Raw genomic sequence first — 14,010 nt, 5'->3', positions numbered from 1 at the left:
TGCACTGATGAGGGGCAGTACCCTGAAACACAGTGTCTGCAAATTGAGTTTCTGGCTCTGGCTTATATCCTAAGTCATGTGATACGGCTCGTTAAAGAGTCACTATTGACTTTTAGGATTGCTACTTCTTGTAGGTGTTCTAGTCCTCTTCCTCTCTGAAGAGCCAATTTGTTTAACAAAAATCATTATTCTCAGCAGCACATTGCCTGATGTAAACTGGAGATGTCCTGCTGATAACATGATGCTGTATGGGGACAGTTTTTTCTATTAGTGATCGTTCTGTGCCATACGACTTGAATATTGTCGATCGCTGTCGTTTAATAGCCTGAACTCAGCTCATGTAAATTAAACCTAAATGTTTCTGTGTGATGGTGCAATATGTTAGCATTTGAGGCCCCACTTTAAACTTTTGCCCAGGGCCCCACTTTGTCTTAAACCGGCCTTATTACATTGTGAGCGGCAGCTGTAAGCATGGCCGGGCACTTTGATTGAAAGCCAGCAAAGACACTTATGCACTGTTTAGCTGGCTGTCAAAGTGGCAAGGCTGGGAGCAATGACTGTAGGTGCCCTGGCATTCCTGCATGACTGAAATCCAGCGGCTCCCTGGAGAAAATAGTTTAATTTTCTCCAGGGTGCCACACTTTTAATACAGCAGCCAGGCACCTTCATAGCACTGTTAACCTGCAGATTAACCCTATATCTACAGCTTAATAGCATTATTTGACATGGCAGGTTCCCTTTAAGCCAGCACTATCTGCATGCTAAAAGCAGAATAAGGAAGATTTGCAGATGAAGAAACTAGAGATGTACTGTAATATTTTACTGATCCTGGATATTTTGGCAAAAATGTAAAATCTTGGTCTATTTGTTTTATTTATTACATGCTTATCATACTGGCACTAGTGTTTTGCTTACACTACTATGGGCATGACAGTGTAGAGTTTTGCAAGATGGCATCACTATGCATTGTAAAGTGGTAATTGTCTGCTGTGAGCTCTGCAATTTGGAATAATGAGGCACAAATATCTCTCTTAGCAGCCTGGTTACTTCCAGTTTCTCTGGATCTTGTCATGTAGTTATGAGATGGTGATTAAGGCAGGCAAATCACAGATATAATGTGCAATTTCTGTAAATCTGATATTGTTTTTCCCAACCTTAACAGAATTACTTTTGATTGCAGTGTCATCCTCCACACTCAGCAATACCAAGTCATTTACCAAACAGTGGCTACATTTCACAGCAGTTATTATCTATTCACAGCAGCTTTTCTATGTATTTGTTTCAGAACTGAATTTGTTTACATCACTATTATGTAGCATTTGTTTCTTTCCTTTTAGAACCACTTCAACATTTTTAAAATATGATACTGTAGATAACAATACTTATGTCAGCTCCAGTGCTATAAAAAATAATTTACACTAAATCAGAAGTGCCTAATACTGCAAGATTTATACAGTGGCTTGCGAAAGTATTCATCCCCTTGGCATTTTTTGTGTTTTGCTACCACAAGACCTGGAATTTCATGATTTTTTTTATTTTAGGTTTTGCATCAGTTCATGTAAAGAACATGCCTACAACTGTGAACATTTGGCTTTCCTGTAATTGTAAATCAAACAACAAATAGGACAAAATAACTGAACACTTCAGTGTGCATAACTATTCACCATCCCTAAAGTCAGTACTTTGTAGAGCCTCCTTTTGCAGCAATTATAGCTTAAAGTCACTTTGGATAAGTCTCCATGAGCTTTCCATATCTTGACACTGGGATTTTTGCCCATAACTCAAGGAAAAACTGCTCCATCTCCTTCAAGTTAGATGGTTTCCTCTGGTGAACAGCAATCTTCAAGTCTGACCACAGATTCTCAATTGTATTAAGGTCTGCTCTTTGGCTAGGCCACTCCAAAACATTTACTGTACATGTTTCCCCTTAAACCACTTGAGTGTTGCTTTAGCAGTATGCTTTGGGTCATTGTCTTTTTGGAAGGTGAACCTCCATTCCAGTCTCAAATCACTGACATACTGAAACAGGCTTTGCTCAAGATTATCCCTGTATTTCGCACCATTCATCTTCCCCTCGACTCGGACTGTTTTCCCTGTCCCTGCAGCCAAAAAACATCCCCATAGCATGATGCTGCCACCCCCATGTTTCACTGTGCGGATGGTGCTCTTGGGGTGCTGAGTTTCTGCTAACTCTTCCATAATGGACACTTCTATGCAGTGTTCGGCCTATTGTGGTCATATGGACAGATAATCCAGTCTCTGCTTGGGAACTCTGTAGCTCATTCAGGGTTACCTTTGGACTCTGCGCTGCCTCTCTGATTAATGCCCTCCTTGCCCGGGCCGAGAGTATTGGTGGGTGGCCCTCTCTTGGCAGGTTTGTTGTGGTACCATGTTCTTTCCATTTGACCATTTGATAATAATTTACATAGTTTATAAGGCCGAAAAAAGACAAGCGTCCATCCAGTTCAGCCTATTTCTTGTGCAGGTGGATTTGATGGTGGATTTGATGGTTCTCCAGGGGTTCAACAGAGATTGGGATTTTTTTATAACCCAACCATGATTTCTCAACAACTTTGTCCCTGACTTGTTTGGAGATCTCCTTGGTCTTCATGGTGTTGTTTGGGTAGTGGTGCCTCTTGCTTAATGGTGTTGCAGCCTCTGTGACCTTTCAGAAAAGGTGTGCATATACTGACAGACCATGTGACACTTAGATTGCACACAGGTGGACTTCCTTTCACTAAGCATGGTACTTATGAAGGTAATTGCCTACACCAGATATTTTGGGGGCTTTATAGCAAAAGGGGTGAATAGAAATACATGTGACAATTTTTGGTTATTTGATCCCATAAATTGAATTTGCGCCTATATTTTTCTCACTTCACTTCACCAATTTAGACTATTTAGTGCTGATGCATCACACACAAATCGGATTGCAAAAATATTTAAACACAGGTTGTGATGTAGAAAAATAGATAAAAAGCCAATGGGAGGGGCTGAATACTTTCACTGTATATTATTTTTACCTGAGTAGCTTAAAGAGAACCTGTCAGCATGATTTTGTAATGTAAAGTAAAGACATGGCTGCAATGGCGCTGTAATACTGATTAAATTACTACGCTGGTGAAGAAATTTGCTTTATTCTTCTTTAATCACCATTTAAAGTTTTATGCTGATTAGATTTCGATGCACAGAGGTCTCCTCCTCCCTGTCCGTGATTCCCGGATCCTCTGCTTGCCTTTCGGCTTTGAATCACCTGCCTCCTCTGTTTGAAATCTCAGCAGTACCTATCATTCACAGACTGGTGGCAGATGGAGGGGGCTGAAAATCATAGACAGGGAGGAGAAAACCAAGTGTACAATCCAGCCCCTGTGCACCAAAATCTAATTAGCAGAAAACCTCAAATGGTGATTAATCAATGTAAATCAGTTATGCAGGCAAGAGGAAGTTCTGAGGCCCCAGGCTACTATACACTTATTGGGATCCTACACCTCCATTATGAGTGGCATCAGGATAACAGGGTTAATGGTGGTGCTCTGCTTAGATCCAGGAAAATTAGCATGCAGCAAAGTAAGAAGAGTGTTACTCACCAAATCCTTTTCTTAAAAGTCCCTTTTTCCAATGAGGGGGACATACATGCGGTACACAGGAGGTATGTGTGGGAGAAAGTGGATGACGGCCGTTTCGCATTTTCACAACGCTTCTACGGGGCCATCAATGTAATCAGTATAATAGCACCATTACAGCAATGTCTTTACATTTCAAAATAGTGCTGACAGGTTCTCTTTAAAAAATGATTTATTGAACCAAGAAAACCTTAAAGAGGAAGTATACCTTTAGGAATTTTTTTTCCATTTTTTTTAACCTAGATAAGCACTCCCATCAAAGTTTTTATCCTCTTAATATATTGCAGTCATCATATTACATAGCACTGTGTACTTATAATTGCTCATTTTGCCCTTCTACCCAGTTAATTAACTGTTATTATTATTTATTATTATAGCGCCATTAATTCCATGGCGCTTTACATGTTTAAAAGGGGTTTACATAGCAAGCAACAAGTATAATAATTTGAACAAAAACGAGTCAACGACTGTTACAGGAGGAAAGAGAACCCTGCCCGCGAGAGCTCACAATCTACAATGGGCGAGGATACAGTAGGTGAGGGTAGAGCTGGTCATGCAGCGGTATGGTGGAGCGAGGGTTACTGCAGGTTGTAGGCTTTTCGGAAGAGGTGGGTCTTCAGGTTCCTTTTGAAGGTTTCCACGGTAGGCGAGAGTCTGATGGGTTGGGGTAGAGAGTTCCAGAGTAGGGGGGATGCACGGAAGAAATGTTGCATGCAATTGTGGGAAGAGGAGATAAGAGGGGAATAGAGAAGGAGATCTTGTGAGGATCGGAGGTTGCGTGCAGGTAAGTACCGGCAGACTAGGTCACAGATGTATGGAGGAGACATGTTGTGGATGGCTTTATAGGCCATGACTAGGGTTTTGAACTGGAGTCTCTGGGCAATGAGGAGCCAGTGAAGGGATTGACAGAGAGGAGAGGTCGGGGAATAGTGGGGGAACAGGTGGATTAGTCAGGCAGCAGAGTTTAGGATAGATTGGAGGGGTGCGAGAGTGGTAGAAGGGAGGCCACAGAGCAGGAGGTTGCAGTAGTCGAAGCGGGAGATGATGAGGGCATGCACTAGTGTTTTTGCAGATTCATGGTTGAGGAATGTGCGGATCCAGGAAATATTTTTGAGCTGGAGTCGGCAGGAAGTGGAAAGGGCTTGGATATGAGGTTTGAAGGAGAGATCATAGTCAAGGGTTACCCCGAGGCAGCGAACTTGAAGGACTGGTGAGAGTGGTCAGCCATTTACTTTGATAGATAGGTCAGATGGGGGGGGTTGAGCGAGATGGTGGAAATATGATGAATTCAGTTTTATCCATATTAAGTTTTATTAATCTAGCAGTGAAGAAAGATGAAATAGCGGACAGGCAGTGTGGGATTCTGGCTAGTAAGGAGGTGATATCAGGTCCAGAGAAGTAGATCTGTGTGACATCAGCATAGAGGTAATACTGAAAGCTGTGAGACTCTATGAGCTGTCCCAAGCCGAAGGTGTAGATGGAGAAGAGCAGGGGTCCTAGAACTGAGCCTTGGGGAACACGACAGATAGGGGGCGAGGTGAGGAGGTGGTGTGTGAGTGAGAGACACTGAATGTCCGGTCTGTTAGGTATGAGGAGATCCAAGATAGGGCCAAGTCTGTGATGCAGGATGAGAGAGTCTGTAGTAGGAGGGAATGGTCTACTGTGTCAAAGGCAGATGACAGGTCCAGAAGGAGAAGGACAGAGTAGTGTCGCTTGGATTTGGCGGTCAGTAGGTCGTTAGTGACTTTAGTCAGGGCAGTGTCAGTAGAATTGTGAGGTCGGAAGCCAGATTGGAGGCGGTCAAAGAGGGAGCAGGAGGAGAGGTGAGAGGACAGCTCAAGATGGACATGTTGTTCAAGTAGTTTTGAGGCATAGGGGAGAAGTGATATGGGGCGATAGCTAGACAGAGAGGATGGGTCAAGGGATGGCTTTTTGAGGATGGGTGTGATCGAGGCATGTTGGAAGCATGAGGGGAAGACACCAGTTGCTAGTGACAGGTTGAAGAGGTGGGTTAGGGTTGGGATGAAGACTGCGCTAAGGTTTGGGATGACGAGGGACGGGATTGGGTCAAGTTTGCAGGTGGTGAGATGTGACTTGGAGAGTAAAGAGGAAAGTTGATCTTCCGTGATGGTGGAGAAGCTGGTTTTGGAGGAGGGGAGGAGAGTTGAGTAGATATGAGGAGGGACTGTGGGGACTTATGGCAAAAGCTTTGTCTAATGGTGTCAAATGGTGTCAATGGTGTCAAACTTCTGCTTGAATAATGAGGCAAAGTCTTCAGCTGAGATGAGTGGAGAGGGAGGAGGTGCTGGGGGACGGAGGAGAGAATTGAAAGTGTAGCACCCCGAGGGCTCGGCTGCTACAGGGGTATTGCACCTCAAACCAGAGGTGTGATATTCCACTCCCGGGTAAGGATGGATTGTGGACCAGGACTCAGTAGGCTGCATGCACCACACACACCCCATTTCCGAGGGACAGGTCAACGGTGCTCCCACTAGACAGAAGTGCAGGCACGACAGCATCTGTCCCTGGCTGGAGTGGGGAGGGGAAAGTACACCCAGTGGTGTAGGAGCAGATAGGGGTGGGTCTCTGTGCATAGGTAGGAGCCCATTGGTTGCTAGTCACCTGGGCTCGGGTGTCAGAAGGAGGTATATAAGGTGGGCACCATCTTAGAGTGAATGTTAAGAGTGAGAGGAGAAGACAGGAAGCAGAGCCTCTGCATGGGCTCTGCTCCGCAGGCAGGCCTTGTCAGAAGGCTGGAGCCTGAGAGAGAGAAGAAAGAACAGAAAGGAAAGTAAGAAAGGAACTGGAACAGAGGAGAAAGGAAGCAAGGAACACAGAGAAAGGCCCAAAGACACGAGGACAGAAGGAACCCCATATGCCCAGGAGATACAGGGTGAAGGGTTGGCAGAACAGGGTACCGGAACCCAAATTGGTGGAGGCAACAGATTACTCAGCCAAAGACCGGAGGTTGTTACCACATCTTGGTGCGACCCCTCACTACATCCACCAGGAAAGCATACCGCATAGGGTCAGGGAAACCGGAGATAGGTTTCACCAAGAGAAGGCCCGAGGGAGCTGGACAAATGTGGGTCACTGGTGGGGACGGCCAGAGAAAGGAAAGGAAGGGAGCCCTGTGCCACGCTCTGGAATTGCCTGGGAGTTGGTCGAGTCCCTTGCCTGGTGAACGCAGCACGGCTCAGGCGGTCCCTCATGTGCACAAGTGACCAGAATGACAACTGTGAGTAAAGCATTGGAAACTGCAATTACAAGTCTCTGTGTTTCATCGCAGCACCAGCACCATCGGTCCTGGGACGCTCACACCATCACTCCCAGCATCCACACTAGCTGCCCTGAGGCAATACTTCTCCCGTGGGGAGTTATTCCATACTCGGCTGCGCAAACTACATCAGCCTCAGCGGTCTGCAGCTCAGCGGCGGTCCCCACTGACCGCAATCCACGGGTGGCGTAGTCGGACAATTACAATACCAATAGACTGCCACTGGTTTGACCGCCCTGGGCACGGACTGGGTCACCGCCACACTGAGACTACAACCCCCAGCGATCCGGCTCCGGGTATCCCCCTGCACAGCACAGGCCCAGGGGGTGCGTCAAAAGTACTGAATAGCTGTTTAGGGTTGTGAGACGGAGGATATGAGAGTTGAGAAGTATGTTTGTTTTGCTGTAGTGAGTGTGGACCTGAAAGTAATGATGGCTTGTTTGAACGTGATGAAGTGCTCGTTGGAGTGGGATCTTTTCCATCTCCGCTCAGCAACCCTGGAAGCCCATCTCAGTTCTTTAGTCAGGCTGGTGTGCCTATTCTTTTCTATTAGGTCTAAGACTAGCTGAATCCTTCTAAGTTCTATGTAGAAATAGAAAGTCTCTTTTCCCTGTGTGACACCCCAGGGGTCTGGTTGCCACAGTGATAGAGATATTACGTCTGAGAGCAGGTGGGAGGTCTCTTGGTCAGGAATCCTATGCATGCCACACCTCCTGCACAGTCCTGGGAGGGGAAGAACTTCCCCTATATAAAACTGGGGCTGAGGCAGGGTTAGTGAGTAGAGAAGAAGTAGAGACAGAGAAGCAGATATAGGAAAAGAACATCAGGAGCTCTGTGGGAACAGTGCTACAAGGAGTCAGGGGCTGGCAGCTGCAGAGCTCGCCCTGACTGAGAAGTATCACCGGACCCGGAGTCCGAGGCTGTGGGGACTAATCTCTACCCAGCAGCAGAAACCGACCGGCAGGGGATTGCAGGTCCTCTGGCCCAGAAACCCGAAGGCACGGTCACACGCGTGGGACCAGCACCGCCATCGTGGAGCGGAAGCCATTAGAAGGCCCCGAGTCACCGGCCATACGGGTGAGCACCACACGGTACACTCAGGGACGTGGGCTACTTTTACCCGCCTCTAGCAAGGTAGCCAGAAGAGTACAGTTAGTTGGGAAGGCCTACAACTCCGCCTGGCCAGGGGAGATACCATCTGCTCAAGGACTGACCAGGCCCCGATTGCTAGCAAGTACTCCGGGAGGGTCTATCTTTGTCACCAGTAAAGACCCTGAACTACACCGCATCGTCTCTGAGTGGTTCCTGCTACCCCCATCATCCACGTCGGCTGCCCTGAGGCCATACCCCTCCCGTTGGGGGTTATACCATCCACGCTGCACCATCCTTCCACCGGCCTCAGCGGTCTGCCCTGCAGTGGCAGCTCCATAGCTGCATTCAACGGGTGGCGTAGTCATCCACCATCTACTGCTAATAGACTGCCACTTAGTCTGACTCCCTGGGCACGGACCGGGTCACCGCCACGCGACTACTACCCCCATCTGATCCGGCTCTGGGTAGGCTCCCGCGTGCGCAACACAGCGCGACACAGGCCCAGGGGCACGTCGACTTTTGGCGTAGTCGGCAGGATCTCGTGCCCGCAACCACCGGGTACTGCGTGCCTGAAAAAGACTGTTCAAACTTACCTGTGGTGAAGATTCCCGCCATCCGGCGCCATCTTCAGCCTTCTTCCCGCCATCGGTGAAGATTCCCCCATCCGGCGCCATTTTCAGCCTTCTTCCCGCCTTCCGTGGAGTTTTCCCGCCGTTGGACGCCATCTTGAAGACGTCGCGCGGGAAGAAGAGGGGCGTGGACTCCGAAAGCGCGCGAGAACTGAAGCCCCGCCTCACGTCCGGACGTCGCGTAAGGTCCTGGAAGGAGCCCAGCAGACGCCGACGTCACAGGAGCGCGACGGAAGGTCCTCAACCCTGACGATCTACTGCGGAGCCGCGGCCTACGGAAGAGGATCATCGCAAGGTAGGCCACGGTCCACTAGGGGGGAGGAGGATGTCGGATACGGAGGAGAGCTTCACTGCCTCAACCCCCGCCAGCGCCACCGCTGCTGCAGTCATGCCTTTCACCATGCCCTATATCCCGGGAGCGGCCTGGCTACCCCAGTACTCAGGGGAGTCACATACCCTGCATGACTTTAGAGAAAAGCTGGATAGCCTCTTCCAGGTGTACCCCCTCACAGAAGAGCAAAAAGTGAGCATCCTGGTGGCCCAATTAACTGGGGCAGCCCGAAGGGAGGTAAAGTCCTGGCCACCTGGGGGGAGGACTGTCGCAGGGATACTAACCCGGCTGAGGGACACCTTTGATACCCGCACCTCAGCCGAGATCAAGCTTAGATTCTACGGGTGCAAACAGCGGGCACATGAGAGTATAAGGGACTATGCCCTGAACCTACAAGAGGCCCTGAGAGCCATTAAGCAGACCGACCCTGACGGCGTGGGAGACGAGGACAGGCTGTTGACTGAACAATTTATAGAGGGTTTATATTGCAATGCCCACCGAACCCAGTTGCGGGCAATGGCCTTACAGGACCCTCATCTGGGATTTGCACAGTTCAAGGACAGAGCCATCCGGGTGCTTCGAGAACCGGCACCCGGTGGCGTTGTGACCCCCAGACGCCCCACTACCACTTACCACCAGGAGGCGGCGCCCTTGTCGGCAGGGCCTGTGGGAGCTGATGCGCAGGCTTTGAACAATGACCCGGCTCCGGACCTGCACCATCAGGTCCAAGAGCTAGCTAAAAGCATTGCTGCGCTAACCCGAACTGTGCAGTCTTTACAGGTTTCCACTCCAGGGAAGATCCAGCTGGCATCCGGACCGGAGGACATCCCGTGGCGTCGACCAAGGAGGACCCCACCGGCCAGAGGAAGACCCAGCGACCGATACAACGAGGACGGACGACCCATCTGCCGCCGCTGCAATCAACCCGGACATATGGCAAGGTACTGTCCTTTAAACTGGCACAACCTGGGGTAGAGGGCCAACCCCCAGGAAAAAGATCACCAGGCCCATCGAACTGGCGCGACAAATATGTGGGAGGACGTCCAGTCTTACCCGTGGTACTGGATGGCATTCCTATGAGTGCCCTACTGGACACCGGCTCACAGGTCACCACCATCCCGTACGTGCTCTTCAAGCAGTACTGGAATGACTCGGATATCACCCGCTACCCTGACGACGACTTGAGTATCATCGCCAGCAATGGTCAGCCCGTGCCACAGATTGGATTTAAAGAGATGACCATTAAAATCGGTAGAGTCGAACTGGCAGCACAGGGACTGATCATTGTAGACATTGACAAACACGAGAGTCACCCAAAGATAACTCTAGGAACTAATGTAATTGAAAATTGTCTTGCAGAGGTGATTTTCCTTTTACAGCAGGTTGCCAAGAACGCCAGCTCCGGCGAGCAGCGAGTGCTCCAAAAAGAGATCCGGGCACTGATGCGACGGCAACAGGTGGAACTCTCCGGCGGTGAGATTGGTAGCGTGAGAATGTGTGACCCTTTCCCTATTGCCATGCCCCCAAAAAGTGAAATGATGATTTGGTGCCGGGCAGCTATTGGTCTGAGAGGTAGAGATTACCAGGCAATGGTAGAACCAGTTTACTCAGACAGTAGGCCCACCATCTTAACAGCACGGGGGGTGGTTAATGTATGCCATGGGAGGGTGCCCGTTCGCATAATCAATATCGGGAAGAGGGAAGTGTACCTGCCCCGGTATGCCACGCTAGCCAAATTATATACCATTAACCAAAATGCTATACAATCTGTGGAACCCTTGCCTCCATCTCACCCGGAGGAAGGTAACGGCTCTAAGAAAACAATGGAGGACTGGTGTCAGCAACTACATTTGGGTACTGACTCCACTCCCTCACACCAGAAACAGGGAGTCTATCGGGTGGTTCAAGAGTACGAGAGAGTGTTTAGTAAACACCCGTTAGACTTCGGGCGAGTCAAGGGGGTAGAACACCACATCCCCACGGGAGACCATCCTCCCATAAAAGAGAGGTATCGACCCGTACCCCCTGCACACTACCAACACGCCAAGGGGATGCTTAGAGACATGAAGGAGGCTGGGGTGATCAGGGATAGCTGTAGCCCCTGGGCAGCTCCACTAGTCTTAGTCAAAAAGAAAGACAACACCATGAGGATGTGTGTAGATTACCGGAAAATCAACCGTATCACACACAAGGATGCGTACCCCTTACCAAGGATAGAGGAGTCTTTGGCTGCTTTAAGATCTGCTAACTTCTTCTCTACCTTGGATCTCACTAGTGGGTACTGGCAGGTTCCTGTAGCAGAGGCGGACCGGGAGAAGACCGCATTCACCACCCCGATGGGACTTAGCGAGTTTACCTGTATGCCGTTCGGACTCTGCAACGCACCAGGAACCTTCCAACGATTAATGGAGTGCTGTCTGGGCCACAGAAACTTCGAGACGGTCCTGTTGTACCTGGACGATGTCATCGTATATTCTAAGACTTATGAGGACCACCTGAAACACCTGGCGGAAGTGTTCGAAGCTCTGGCAAGCTACGGCCTAGAGGTGAAACCCTCCAAGTGTCACCTCCTGAAACCAAAGGTGCAGTACCTGGGACACGTGGTGAGCGCTGACGGAGTGGCTCCCGACCCTGATAAGATCACCGCAATTAAGGAATGGCCAAGTCCCTCCAGTGTAAAGGAAGTGCAGCAGTTCCTCGGGTTGGTAGGCTACTACCGCAGGTTCATCCCCGGTTTCACCAAAAAGGCAGCTCCTATGCAGGACCTCCTGATAGGCCAGTCCCGGAAGGCCAAGAACCAGAAGCCGCCCTTCAGATGGGAGAAGTTGGAAGAAGAGTCCTTCCGCCAGCTGAAGATGGCCCTCACGGGGGATGAAATCCTGGCGTACCCGGATTACAGCCAGCCCTTTATCCTCTACACCGACGCAAGTAACATCGGGCTAGGAGCCGTGCTGTCCCAGATCCAGCAGGGGAAAGAGCGAGTAATCGCTTACGCCAGCCGAAAACTGCGACCCACCGAAAGAAACCCTGAGAATTACAGCTCATTTAAGCTAGAGTTCCTGGCAGTGGTGTGGGCAGTCACCGAACGCTTTAAGCATTACCTCGCTTCTTCCTGGTTCGTCGTGTACACGGATAACAACCCGTTGACACACCTGGACACGGCAAGACTCGGTGCCCTAGAGCAGAGATGGATGGCCCGCCTGTCCAACTACGAGTTCACCATCAAATACCGGGCAGGACGCTCCAATACCAACGCGGACGCCCTGTCCAGGATGCCAAACCTACCGGACGTAGGAGAAGATCCAGAGGGACTGGAAGAAGTCGAACTCCCCGCGTTTCACCGTCATGGGACTATCCAGTATTCCCATCGGGTAAGGAGTAAGCAAGGCGCTACGCTTAACCCCTTACCTCACTACAACTGGGCGGAAACGCAAGACAGTGACCCTGCCGTCCGGCTGGTGAAGGAGATGCTGACTCGGCCAGAGGCTCGCCTTGACCCAGACGCTCCGGAGGAAGCCAAGCAACTGTGGGCAGAAAAGAGTAGACTGTTCCTTTACAAGGGGAAGTTGTGCCGCAGGATGGTTAACTCCCGGACGCATGAACTAATCTGGCAAGTAGTGGTGCCACGACGAGATGCAGCCATGGTGATGGAGGCATACCACGATGGAGCTGGGCATTTCGGATGGAAGAAGCTGGAGTTCCTGCTGCGCGGGCGGTTCCATTGGGTAGGCATGAGGGGAACCATCGAGAGGTGGTGCAGAGACTGTGGCCCGTGCAACCTGAGGAGGAAGGACCGTGCCAGCCAGAAGACTCCCCTGCAGTCCATCGTCACCCGGCAGCCGTTGGAACTGGTAGCCTTGGATCATGTAAAACTGACCCCAAGCAGAAGTGGCTACGTCTACGCGTTAACCATCGTGGATCATTACTCCCGGTTCTTGGTTGTCGTCCCCGTCAAGGACTTAACGGCTCAAACAGCAGCTAGAGCTTTCCAGCAGCACTTCTGCTGTCCACACGGGTACCCGGACCAAGTGCTGACGGACCAGGGACCTGCCTTTGAAGCGGAGGTCTTCCAGGAATTCTGCAATCTGTATGGCTGCCGGAAGATAAGGACGACACCCTATCATCCGCAAACTAATGGACTTTGTGAGAAAATGAACCAGGTGGTAATGGATCTTCTGAAAACGTTGCCCCTGGAAGAACGCAGTCTGTGGCCTGAGAAGCTGCCCGATCTGGTGGATCTATACAACCACATCCCGGTAGGTTCCACCAACTGTACCCCGGCTTACCTAATGAGGGCGAGACCTGGTAAGTTACCTGTTGACCTGGAAATGGGAGTCCTGACACCCGAGGACACTTCACCAGAAGCAGACTGGGACACAGAGAGGCAGCAGCAGTACCGGAAAGTACAGGAGAGCGTGGAGCGAAGTCTCTGTCAGGCTAGGGAGAGACAAGAGAAAACTTACAACCAGTATGCTCCCGCTGTTCCCCTGGTGCCCGGAGAGCAGGTCTTGAAGAGGAAAAGACGGCTCCACAAGTTGGACGACCAGTGGGAGAAGGACCCGTACACCGTACTGCCCTCAAGCCACGAGAACCCGAAGGTCTGTACCATCAGTAAAGACGGAGGGGAGACCACAGCAATTGTATCCCGGGATCACCTGAAGAAGTGTCCTGAACAGCTACGGAACCCTGAAGAGGAACAAGAAGACCATCGACCCGTAGAGGAAAGGGAAGATATGGTTAGTACTGTGCTCGGAGACTTCCCTCGGTCTTGGACTCAAGTCAATGGTGCAGTTGTGGTACCCGTACTCACCTTCCTCCAACCAGCATCCCAAGCACCTACGGAGCAACAGGTAGAGCTGGAAGAACAGCCGGTCCAGGAGGCAGAAGATCCCACACCAGCAGATCAGGAGGATCAACCCTCTGCTTGCAGTGAGCCTGCCATATCCCTAGTGAGCCAAAGGGCCCGTAGACAGCTGCCCAATTTACCCTTGACAGCTCCTACACCCTGTAGTTCAGGGCCAGACAGTCAGCTCCGTAGGTCCACTAGGGCCACTAGAG

Source organism: Phyllobates terribilis, unplaced genomic scaffold, assembly GCF_046119375.1.
Source record: "Phyllobates terribilis strain yellow unplaced genomic scaffold, ASM4611937v1 Scaffold_11__3_contigs__length_659146591, whole genome shotgun sequence".
Lineage (NCBI taxonomy): Eukaryota > Metazoa > Chordata > Amphibia > Anura > Dendrobatidae > Phyllobates > Phyllobates terribilis.
This window is presented reverse-complemented; position numbering follows the sequence as displayed.